Source organism: Dasypus novemcinctus, chromosome 16 (genome assembly GCF_030445035.2).
Source record: "Dasypus novemcinctus isolate mDasNov1 chromosome 16, mDasNov1.1.hap2, whole genome shotgun sequence".
Classification (NCBI taxonomy): Eukaryota; Metazoa; Chordata; class Mammalia; order Cingulata; family Dasypodidae; genus Dasypus; species Dasypus novemcinctus.
Window position 1 is genome coordinate 65,056,655 of NC_080688.1, and position 12,135 is coordinate 65,068,789.

At 50.6% G+C, this 12,135-nt stretch overlaps 1 pseudogene; it reads right to left on the bottom strand.

Moving 5' to 3' along the window:
• Positions 1 to 7,362: 7,362 nt before the first annotated feature.
• LOC101444005 (heterogeneous nuclear ribonucleoprotein A3-like) lies at positions 7,363 to 10,620 on the bottom strand (annotated as a pseudogene).
• Positions 10,621 to 12,135: the final 1,515 nt, after the last annotated feature.

A 12,135-nucleotide genomic window follows, 5' to 3' on the forward strand; every position in this document is an offset into this window, starting at 1 on the left:
GTACTGCACATACAGAGAGCTGATACAGCAAGATGACACAACCAAAAAAAAAAAAAAAAGACAGATTCCCAGTGCTGCCAAGAATACAAGTGGACACAAAAGAATACACAGCAAATGGACACAGAGCAGACGGGGGTGTGTGTCCGAAACCGGCGGGGGCGGATTCCAGGGGCCTGTGGGAAGAAGCGGGGGGAAAGGGGGTGATGGAGGCAGGAGACGAGAAGAATGGAGGCAAGACAGGATTCTGATCAAGCCTCATTTATTGGGGGTAGAACATGGGAATATATAGAGAGGGAAGGGAATGTGTACATAGGTGATAGGCTGGTCTTGTGGGTGGCAGACGTCCAAGGAAGGGATTGGCCAACAGTTCACACCGGGTCTGCGGAGTTTCCCACCTTGCGCATGCGTATTGCTGTGGTCACCTGAGTAGTGGCGGGAGGGGAGAACAAAGAAGCAGGGAGGAGAAGAATAAGGAAATGACAGGGCAGATTTGTGAACTCTGCCATGTTGTGAGAGGCTGTAAACAGACCTCACAGCGGGTGGCTCCCCACAGGTGTGAGGGGAGAGATATAAATAAAATAAATCTTAAAAAAGAAATAGATCAGCCTTCACAAATGTTAAAATCCAGCTTCAAATAAACTTAATCCCAAGTTGAATTGAAGTGAGCTGCCCTTATCCCAATTCCCTTCCAGAAACAAAAGTAAATTCTCTCTGGCCCATACAGATTCTCAAATTATCTTTACAATTTTTTCCATAAACAATGTCTGATAGTCAATAAAATATAACAGGCATACTAGGAGACAAGATCGTACAACTGAAAAACAAGAGGGGAAAAAAAACAATACGAGCACACAAATAGTAGTTCCAGATTTTGTGTTTAAAATAACAGACTTCAAAATAATTGTGGTTAATATGTTCAAAAGTAGACCAGAAGAGAATTTAAGCAGAGAACTGGAAACTTAAAAAAAAAAATCAAACGGAAATTCTAAAAATGAAAAATACAATAATCAAAATAAAGAATGCAATGGATTGACTTAATGCAGATTAGACACAGCTAATAGAGGATTAAGGAACTGGAAAACAACTGGATAAAATATGGAGAATTGAAGCACAGTAAGAAAATCTGATAGGAAATAAAGTGCATAAGAAGAAAGTCTCACTTAAGAATCCTTGGAGTAAGTGGATGTTGGGGGGCAGGGAGCAGATGTGGCACGAGTGATTGAACTCCCTTCTACCACATGGGAGGTCTGTGGTTCAGTTCCCACTGCCTCCTTAAGAAGAGAGCGTGCTGGTGTAATGGGCAGGTACAGCAAACTGACACCACAAGATGACGCAATGAGAGACACAACAAAGTAGGGAGCAGAGGTTCCCAGTGCCTCCTAAAGAGGATGAGCCAGATGGCAACAAAGCAGGAAACGGAGGTGGCCTAAGCAATTAGGCACCTCCCTCCCACATCAGAGTTCTCAGGTTTGGTTCCTGATGCCTCCTAAAGAAACAAAGAAAATGAAAAGACACAGTTAGAGCAAAACAACAAAGGGGTGGGGAGAGATAAATAAAATAAATCTTAAAAAAAAACAACCCTAAATTTGTACATGGTTTTATATGTACAATGCTGTATAGTAGTATAGTGTTTGTGTGTATGTGTAATATATATGAAAATGGATGGTATATAATAAATATTACATATGTAAAATGTATTTAGTATGCTCTATTCACTTCTTTTTTTTTTTTTTTTTAAGATTTATTTTTATTTATTTAATTCCCCTCCCCTCCCCCGGTTGTCTGTTTTCTGTGTCTTTTTGCTGCGTCTTGTTTCTTTGTCCGCCTCTGTCCGCCTCTGTTGTCGTCAGCAGCACTGGAAGTGTGGGCGGCGCCATTCCTCGGCAGGCTGCTCCCTCCTTCGCGCTGGGCGGCTCTCCTTATGGGTGCACTCCTTGCGCGTGGGGCTCCCCTACACGGGGGACACCCCTGCGTGGCAGGGCACTCCTTGCGCGCATCAGCACTGCGCATGGGCCAGCTCCACACGGGTCAAGGAGGCCCGGGGCTTGAACCGCGGACCTCCCATGTGGTAGACGGACGCCCTAACCACTGGGCCAAAGTCCGTTTCCCTCTATTCACTTCTATTCACTTAAAAGATAAGAAGGTAGAAGTGTCACACATTAAATGTGAATTGAATGAGACTCTATGGTGTATCAGAAAGGGCAACAGAATGGGCTTTTTGGAGCCCATTGCCTGGGTTTGAATCTTGCCCCTGTCACTTACTAATGTAGACTTTGGCCCAAATCACATAACCCATCTGAGGCTGTTTTGTCATATAAAAGTGATGTAGAGTTGTCATGAGGATGAAAGCAGGTAGTGTATAGGCATGGACTGTGAGCACTTAACTAAATGATGAGAGGGACACGTGGCTTTGTTTAGGCCCTGAGTAGCTGAGTCTTCTCTTGGATCTCTGCAGAGCACCGGCGCTTTTATGAAGTGCCGTGAAGCGTGTCTCCTCCTGTTTTCCACTCCCCCACCCCACCTCAGTAAAGCACGTCTTTCAGCTGCCCTATCCCATCTAGGGAAGCATCAGTAATACTCATGCAATGTAATAAGTCCTTAATGGGATCTTTGGAATCTTCAGGAAGAACATTGCAGGGAGAGGGCGATGCTTAACCAGCAGGAAGGGCTGATGGCGGGGTGTCAGGCACAGGCAGCCCCTTTAGGAGAGGGCTTGGAGGAGGGGATTCTCCTTGTACTCTTTCACCCAAGCACACAGGTGGTCTCCCAACACCGCATGTGGCACTCACCCCACCGGCCACTCTAATCAGCCCCTAGCCTTTCGGTTCCTTCGCCTGCCAGGCCCTTTTCCACCCCGAGGCCCCCCGTGTGTGCTGTTCCACGTGCCTGCACGCGCTTGCCCACGCTCCTCTCCATCCCACTCCCACCCATCCTTCAGGTCTCAGCAGCCTGCATGACGGTCCTGCCTCGAGGGTGGCCCTGATTGCTCTGGCCTTCAAACTCTTGCTGTTTACTCGTGACACTTTCCACACCAAGCAGTCACTTTATTTGTGTGTTTCTCTTCTTATCTCTTGCCTATAAGTTGCCTCTGTTGCTTAAGATAGTGCCTAAAGAGCCTTGAATAACTATAATCACTGCTAGTTAGAGACCTGAAGGGACCAACACACAGTGATTCATTCAGGTTTCTGTGGAGGGCGGGCTTCATGCCAGCACCTCAGGGGTGCTGAAGGTCTGGGCCAAGAGAGACATGAGCAAGCAAAGCACTGACTGCTGCTGAGGAAACCCAGCTCTAGAAGGGATGGAGGAAGCAGATGGGGCTCAAGTGATTGGGCTCCCACCTACCACATGGGAAACTGGTGGTTCTGTTCCTGGTGCCTCCTAAAGAAAACAGCGAGCTGGCACCAAAAGGCAGGTATGACAAATTGACACAACAAAATGATGCAACAAGAGACACAAGAAGAAAAACATAATGAGACACAACAAAGCAGGGAGCAGAGGTCATGATGCCTCCCAAAGAGGATGAGCAGGGTGGTGAGCTGGCGCAACGAGCAGGCACAGCAAGCTGATGCAACAAGATGACACAACAAGAGATAGAAGAGGAAAAACATAATGAGAGACACAACAAAGCAGGGAGCAGAGGTGGCTTAAGCAATTAGGCTCCTCCCTCCCACATCAGAGGTCCGGGTTTGGTTCCTGCTGCCTCCTAAAGAAACAAGGAAGACAAACAGACACAGCAAATGCAAACAATGGGGTGGTGGGGAGATATAAATAAATAAAATAAATCTTTAAAACTAAAAAAATAAAAGGGTGGAAGAAGACGGAGACATGCTATTCTATGTGGGGAGCCACCAAGGCCTCTCTGATCAGGTGACATTTAAGCGAAGCACTGAAGGAAGAGAAGACATTAGCCAGGCGAACATCTGGGGGATGGGCCTCCCCGAGCACCCGAAGCATTTGTTAGGCTTGGCCAGCTCGGAAAGTGTGTTTGTGTTTATTTTGGTTTCCAAAGCAAATTGCCTCTTGGATTTAATAAAAAGCCTTAAAATATGCATACCCTTTGACCCACAATTTCACTTAGGAATTCAGCCACAGAATAAATAATGTGTACACATTTATGTATAAAGATATTGACTAAATATGGACAAAGAAAAAATAGAAATAATATAAATGTTCTACATTAGAGAAGGGGTTAAATGAATAAAGATCATACTATGGAATACTATGCAGTTATTTACACAACTTAGAAGACTATTCAAAGATACAGGAAAATGTTCATAATTATAGTCTATTGTCTTTGTCTATTCAAGTACCATTTTGTAATGAAAAAGTATATGGAAAACTGGATGCATTGGAATATAATATATTCCAAAATGTTATTAAATATACCTAACTATCCCTATTACATATTTTATTTCCTGTTACTTTACTATTTGCAAGATTTTTGTATTGAGTGCATACAATATTAATGTTGTAATTTTTTAAGTTTTTAAATAAACCTAACTGCCCCTAATACATATTCCTTTATGCAATGACTATTATTGAGTACTTACTTTGTGCCAGGCACTCTGATGGTGACTTTCTAGTGAAAATGACCAAATAAATAACGAATCGACCAAGCGATTCACACTTTGTAGTAAGCACCACAAAGGGGCTCAGGTGGAGGAGTAGAGAGGTACCAACAGGCTCCCACGGACAGCAGAAAGGCAGAGAAGTTGCAGGGAGGTTTGTAGAAGAGAAGACAAGGATGTTCGGCTTCCCTTCCCCCTTCCCTTGGTGAAATACTCGGCAAGATCATCAGTGGAGAACAGGCAGGGAGTGAGAGTTGAGGACAGTAGAAGGTAGGGAGCCCTGAGGGACAGCAAACTACCCCCTAGTACACAGGCTTCCATCAGCCACATGTCCCCTGGCAGGTCTGTGACCATGCACTAAAGGGAACCCAACCAAGCCGACTGTAGAATCTCTCTGGCAAATTTCAGTTCTTGAGGAAATAAGAGAAGGGATATAGTTGGGTTCATCTAAGGTTGGGATTCTCCAGATAGATACAAGAGAGGAAGAGAGAAGCTAAAAGTGATAAAGTCAAAAACTCATTGAGGGGAAGTGGATGTGGCTCAATGGATAGAGCGTCTGCCTACCATATAGGAGGTTGAGGGTTTGAACCCAGGACCTCCTGGCCCATGTGGTGAGCTGGCCCACACGCAGTGCTGATGTGCACAAGGAGTGCCGTGCCATAAAGGGGTGTTCCCCATGTAGGGGAACCCCACATGCAAGGAGTGCGCCCTGCAAGGAGAGCCACCCTGTGTGAAAAAAGCACAGCCTGCTCAGAAGAGGCACCGCACCACAGAGAGCTGACACAGCAAGATGATGCAACAAAAAGAGACATCAATTCCCAGTGCTGCCGAGAATGCAAGTGGACCCAGAAGAACACACACCAAATGGATACAAGAAGGCAGACAACAGGGGGGTGGTGAGGGTGGAAGGGGCGAAAAATTAATAAAATAAATCTTTAATAAAATAAATTAAATAAATCTTTAAAAAAAAACTCATTGGGGTTGAGGGTCAGTGGAGAAAGAGAGCTGGGAGAGAGGAGGAGTGGCAGAGAGAGAGATGCTCGAGATCAGGTTTCAGAGGTGGGGTGGTTTCTGGTGTGAGGAGAGATAGGGACCGCCTGGGAAGGAGACAACTGCTGGAGGCCAGGCGGTCAAGGAACTGAACATGGACAATGGTCACCCATGTGGAAAAGTCACAAGAGGGGGGATTAGAGTCAGCATCCCCGGGAAAGGAGAGGAGTGACCAGGAAGTCAGCAGGTCATAGCAAGGAGGAGGCAGAGAGTGGACAACCCAGAGCGATGAGTTTTAAAAAGGAGGAGGGTGGGAGATGGTTGAAATTGGCGGTGGAAGCAAGAATGGCAGCTCCCACCTGCTGGTGCCGAGAAAGATGTAGAGAGAAAAAACAGCATCTGAGAGAGCTTCAGGGAAAGCAGGGTCCTCAAGGCAAGCAAGCAGATAAGAGCCTTCACATAAGAGACTGAGCCATGGGCAAGTAGGCAATCACAGATCTGGAATTGCAGTGGCCAGGGCAGGGCAGGAGGCTGTGTCAGACCACGGATGTCAAGAGTCCAGGAGAGCTGGACTCTGTTAGACATGACAAAAAGGGGGACATGAGGAAATCTGATGAAATTAGCCCCAATTAGTGTCTAAGAAGTCCAATCAGAGCTTAGCTCCAGACCAGGGAAGGGGTCACTGAGGGTGGGCTGCTAGTGGGCAAGGAGCCTGATGACTAGTGTTGGCTCTTCAGGGGCTCAATCTCCAAGTCCTTTCCAGGTAGTCTGGCAAACACCCCGTACCATGCAGTAGAGCACAGTCCATAGGGGCCACCTCCACCACTGAAGAACTGGAGTCCTGCATCAGACTCAGGGAGCTCTGCCCCAGGGCAGGGAACCCAGGAGGAGGCGACGAGGCTTGGGGGCTCTCTCCTCTCTCTCCAGGAGGTGCTGCTGGCCACCAAGCAGGCTGTGTGTGGCCGTCCTGACGCACTGGTTCCAGATGCCACTCCTTCGTCCCAAGCATTCCAGGGCATTTTAACGCAGTGCTGGACTTGTTAAATGAGTAAATTTAGCTTTTATGGGGAGAAGCAGCAGGGCTTAGTGGGGGAGGCTGAGGCAGGGCCAGGGTCTCCAGAGCAACCCCAGGCTCTCAGGATGAGCCTGGGAACACGCCTCCTGGCCCCAGGCTCCTCCACCCCTTCCTCACCTGCCATCACCTTCCCGTGTCACGTTTTTTTTTTTGAAGATTTATTTTTATTTATTTCTCTCCCCTTCCCCCCCACGCCAGCTGTCTGCTCTCTGTGTCCATTCGCTGTGTTTTTTTATATGTCCACTTGCATTCCTGTCAGTGGCACCGGGAATCTATGTCTCTTTTTTTATTGTTGTTTGTTTTTGTTGTTGCTGTTGCGTCATCTTGATGCATCAGCTCTCTGTGTGTGTGGCGCCACTCCTGAGCAGGCTGTACATTTTTCACACAGGGCGGCTCTCCTTGTGGTGGCACACTCCTTGCACGTGGGGCTCCCCTATGCGGGGGATGCCCTGCGTGACATGGCACTCATTGCGTGCATCACCACTATGCATGGGTCAGCTCCCCACACGGGTCAGGAGGCCCTGGGTTTGAACCCTGGACCTCCCATGTGCTGGTGGATGCTCTATCTGTTAAGCCAAGTCCGCTTCCCTCTGCCACTTCTTTTTTTTTTTTTAAGTTAAAAATTCCTTAATTTTTTATTCCTGGTACCACTACCACAATTTACAGGACAATATACCTGATATAATGAAAAGAAAAAGAAAAAGCTACAACAGATAAAAGACCTAAGGAACGTACATCTAATTGACACTACATTGCATTAATCAATAGCTGCACTTTTTGCAAACTGTGGCTATGACAGTCCTGAACAAGAAGGGTTTCCTGTTTAAGCTGCAGTAACTTTTCTGACTATGGATCATCGTTCCTTCCGTGGCAGATTTTTACAGTTCCTCTAATGCATTTGGGACGACTGTCTCAAAGTAACCTGCAGCTTTCCCGACAACTCCTCACTCTCTCTCCTGCTAAGAACTATAGCCATTTTTCTGTTGAGTTTTTAGAACCTTCTGCTACCATATCCACCACTTCCACCACCAGAGCCATAACCACCACCATAGGGACCGCCCGAGCTTCTTCCACCAAAACTGCCCCCTTTCATGGGTCCATAATTTGATTGCTGTTGTCCACTATAATTTCCAAAATCATTATAGTTCCCACCACCACCACAGTTACCTCCAAAATTGCATCCTCCATTGTAGCCATCATATCCTCCTCCACCACCACCATATCCACCACCTTGGTTTCCATATCCTGGTCCTCCACCACCATAGCCCCCTCTACTACTATAACCAGGACCACCGCCATAGTTGCCACCATCACCTCCACATCCATTATATCCACCACCTCCTCCATAACTACCTCTGCTGCCACCACCTCACCACCTTAGCCTCCTCTTCCACCAAAGTTTCCACCACGGCCAAAGTTCCCTCCGCCTCCTCCAAAGTTCCCTCCATGGCCCACAAAGTTGCCAGATGCACCTCCACGACCTGTTTGTGATTCAGCAGACTGCATCTCTTGTTTAGAAAGGGACTTTATCACTTCACAGTTGTGCCCATTAATAGTGTGGTATTTCTGAACAACAATTTTATCAACTGTATCATGATCATCAAAAGTCACAAATGCAAATCCTCTTTTTTCCACTCTGTCTTCCATAACTTCTATGGTTTCAGTCTTGCCATACTTTTCAAAGCAGTTTCTCAAGTTATATTCTTCTGTATCTTCTTTAATAGCACCAACAAAAATTTTCTTCACTGTTAGATGGGCACCAGGCTTCACGGAATCCTCTCTAGAAACAGCTCCCTTTGGTTCCGCTACACGCGCATTAACCTTGTATGGACGAGCACACATTGCTGCATCCACCTCTTCAACACAAGAGTAAGTCACAAGGGAAGCGGACTTGGCTCGGTGGTTAGGGTGTCCGTCTACCACATGGGAGGTCCGCAGTTCAAACCCCGGGCCTCCTTGACCCATGTGGAGCTGGCCCATGCACAGTGCTGATGCGCACAAGGAGTGCCCTGCCATGCAGGGGTGTCCCCCGTGTAAGGGAGCCCCACGCACAAGGAGTGCACCCCATAAGGAGAGCCGCCCAGTGCGAAAGAAAGTTCAGCCTGCCCAGGAATGGCACCACACACACGGAGAACTGATACAACAAGATGATGCAACAAAAAGAAACACAGATTCCTGTGCCGCTGACGACAACAGAAGCAGACAAAGAAGAACATGCAGCAGATAGACACAGAGAGCAGACGACTGGGGCGGGGTGGGGGAAGGGGAGAGAAATAAATAAATAAATAAATCTTTAAAAAAATAAAAAGAGTAAGTCACAAAACCAAAGCCTCTGGAACGTTTTGTCTGGGGGTCTCTCCTCACCCCACAGTCTGTAAGTATGCCCTATTTCTCAAAATGTTCTCATAAACTATCATCCGTAGTTTCAAAGCTCAAACCACCAATACATAGTTTTCTCAACTGCTCTGGTTCCTTTGGATGAGGACCCTCCTCCCCCCGGCGATGACGGCGACGGCCGGAGTCGGGCTGGGGGCTCTGCCACTTCTCGTCACCCAGTAAAATGAGGACAGGATGAGGTGAGGGAGAGAGGAAGGGGGAGGGTGGCAGGGGGACCGCAAGGCCCTCCCTAGCAGTGCGGCTGAGTGGGGCAGCCCACTGCTCGCTCCGGGCCTTTCTGTAAAATGCGGCTCAGGATGTGTTTCCTCAGAGGGGTGCTGTACGGCCCTCAAGAAATGTTCAGGACCAAAGCGGGGCTGAGGCTCAGCACAGCGCAGGGAGGGAAGGCTGAGGCCGCTGAAATGGCTCAGGCTCAGGAGAGAAGCCTGAGGAACCCGAGCGCAGCACGTCCGGCGCCTGGGCTGTCGCTGCTTTCTCTGCTCCGGAGCCAACCAGGGCTCGGCATACGGGTCAGCTGGAGGAGGGGCCCTGAGAGCCCCAGGATGAGAGAGCCGCTGCGGTGGAGGGGTGCCTCCAAGGAGCACCCAGAGAAACAGCTGTCCGTCCTACCGCCTAACAGGGTGACCGGGTGTGTCTGGGCAGTGACTGGAGAAAACCCAAAGGGCCGGGCCCTCTGTCTTCCCAGATGTGAGTCGAGGTTCTCAGACGTCGCCTCCCAAGATGGGGTTAAGCACGCAAGGATTTTACTAGGGGGAACACCCGCATGGGAGGAAAAGTGTGTGGGGGGGTGGGGAGACCCTGGACAGGGACGCAGCTCTGATCCCCGAGTGAAGGGTAGAGGGAGGGGAGCATCCTCTCAGCAGGCGGCCACCAGAGGGGCCCGGGCCTCCCAGCCATGGCCCTGCCTTAGGACCCTGCCAGGTGGCAGCAGCCCACGGCTCGGAGCCGCTGGTGGGAAGGAGCCCCTCACACACAGTGAGGCATGGATCTCAGTGCCCAGAGGCTGCGCTCCCAGTTACTTGTTCTCCCGACGCTGGAGGGCCGCGAGTGGCTAGAGTAGGGGGCCTGACCCCAATCCCAGCCTCCCCACTTACTGCCACGGACCCACGGGCAAATGGGTCAGCCTCTCAGTTTCCTTGACGGTGAAATGCCCACCTCAGAGGGAAGTAGCGAGAAGTCCGCTTCAACTAGCGGGGAGCAGCCAGCAAGGGCCGAGCCCACAGTAGCACTTGGCTGTTTCCCCCCCGCCCTGAGTATGACAAGGGGTTCCCAACGAGGGAGACACCAGTGACGCAAGGTACCGCTGGCAGCCGGGGAACACTCAGGCCTCTCATTCTTTGTCCTCCTTCCTTCCGTTCCCGCCTTGCCATTTTCTGCCAAGGCAGCCCTGAAACTTGCACCCGCCTCCCCTGGGAAGCTCTCTCCCTCCTCCCATCACCCCTTCGGACAGTCAGAACCACCCAAGGAGGCACCTAACCGTTCCAATTGGCTTCTTCCCTACTGGGCGTTGAGCTCCCAAGAGGCCTGCCTTGCTGTCTGGCTCTCCTGGCGCTGGCTGAGGACACAGAGGTCCCTGGACTGGTGGCACATTCCCCAGAAAGCCAGGTCAGCCCTTGGGTGCAGGCTGTGGCTATGAGGGCAGGAAGAGACCATGGTTGTGTCCTGACTCTTAGTTAAGCTGCTCGTCTGCCTCCTGTCTGTGTAAGCGTCTGCCCTTTGCACACAGGACACCTCGGAGCAGGCGAGGAAGGCCTGGATGCCTGACCCAGCAAGCAGCCTCACCAGGCAGGAGACTCAGCCTTCCCACCCCGAGGGCTCAGGACCTGGGGAGATGGGCCCCAGCCTCTCTAAAGTGTCTGCCCTGCCCCAAGGCGGGTGGGGGGACTGGGCTTCTGGTGACAAGGCCCAACTTTCAAAAAGAGGGGCATGGGGGAAAGAGGAGCTGAGAATGCCCACACCAGCCTTTCCCTTCCCAGGAGAGGCGGGCAGAGTCCTGGCAGGAGGAGCAGCAGGTTTGGCCTTTATGCTTTTCAGTTAGTTTTCACACCTGTCACCACACGGGCCCTGTGACAATCCTGGGAGCAAGAGAGGGAAACACTGCTGTTCACACCATACAGACCAGGAAACCAAGGCCCAGAGGGGAGGGTTTTGACCAAAGTCATAAAGCAAGTTCTAGCAATCTACACCCAAAACTCTGAATCCGAGTCTCTTTCCATGCCCCACTGTCTTCTGAGAAATCTCCTTCCCATCCCTGTGACCTTCTCCAAGTGACGTATCCTTTCTGGGTCTCAGTTTTCTCATCCGTTCAGTGGGAACAGCATTGTTTTCCCTGTCTTCCTTCTGGGAGTGTCACAGAGGAGTTGTGAGGCTGGAATCAGGAGGCATTTCCAGAAACGGGCACCGCTGACCTGCCCAGGAAGTCCTGCCCCAGTTCTGAGATGGTCTGTTCCCACCTCCACCTGCTAGCCCCTGCCTAGTGCCCGGCTCTGGGCAAGGCTCTGGCTGCAGGGTGGGAGGCACGGCTGACACTGCTGCCACCCCAGCATCGAGTGCTGGGCACGCTTCAGCCGTGCTCAGGGGTGCTAAACCCCAGCGCCCAGAGCCTGATCTTCAGAGAGTCAGGTCACCGCCAGCCCAGTGGTCTGCGCTCACTGAAGGGCCTCGGATCCTTTCTCGAGGACCCTGGGATCCCTGCCAGTGTGGGCGCCCTCGTTCTCTCTCTCACACACACCTGGGCCCACCAGCTGTCGAGGTCAGCCAGGTAGGAATGGGTTGCTGTCCTCTCCCCAAGCCTCTGCCATCGGCCACTTGCACCTCTGTGAACACATAAGTGTGTCAGTGTGACCTGGACTTGAAGAAAAGCTCACAGCGTCTCCTCTCCCTGGCTGTGTAACCTTGGGCAAGTCACCTCCCCAAGGAGGGGTGGCGGAGCCCCTCCGAGGCCCTGGGGAGGGGGGCATTCCAAGCCCCACGAAGCCCCCAGATAACTTTGGGCATCAGAGGCGGAGCTGCTGGAAGGAGGGGGAGGGGGGAAAGGGAAGACCAGGCCTTGGAGGGGGGGTGGGGCTCCTCGCGGGCCCTCCCCTCCCCGCAGGAGCACGTCTC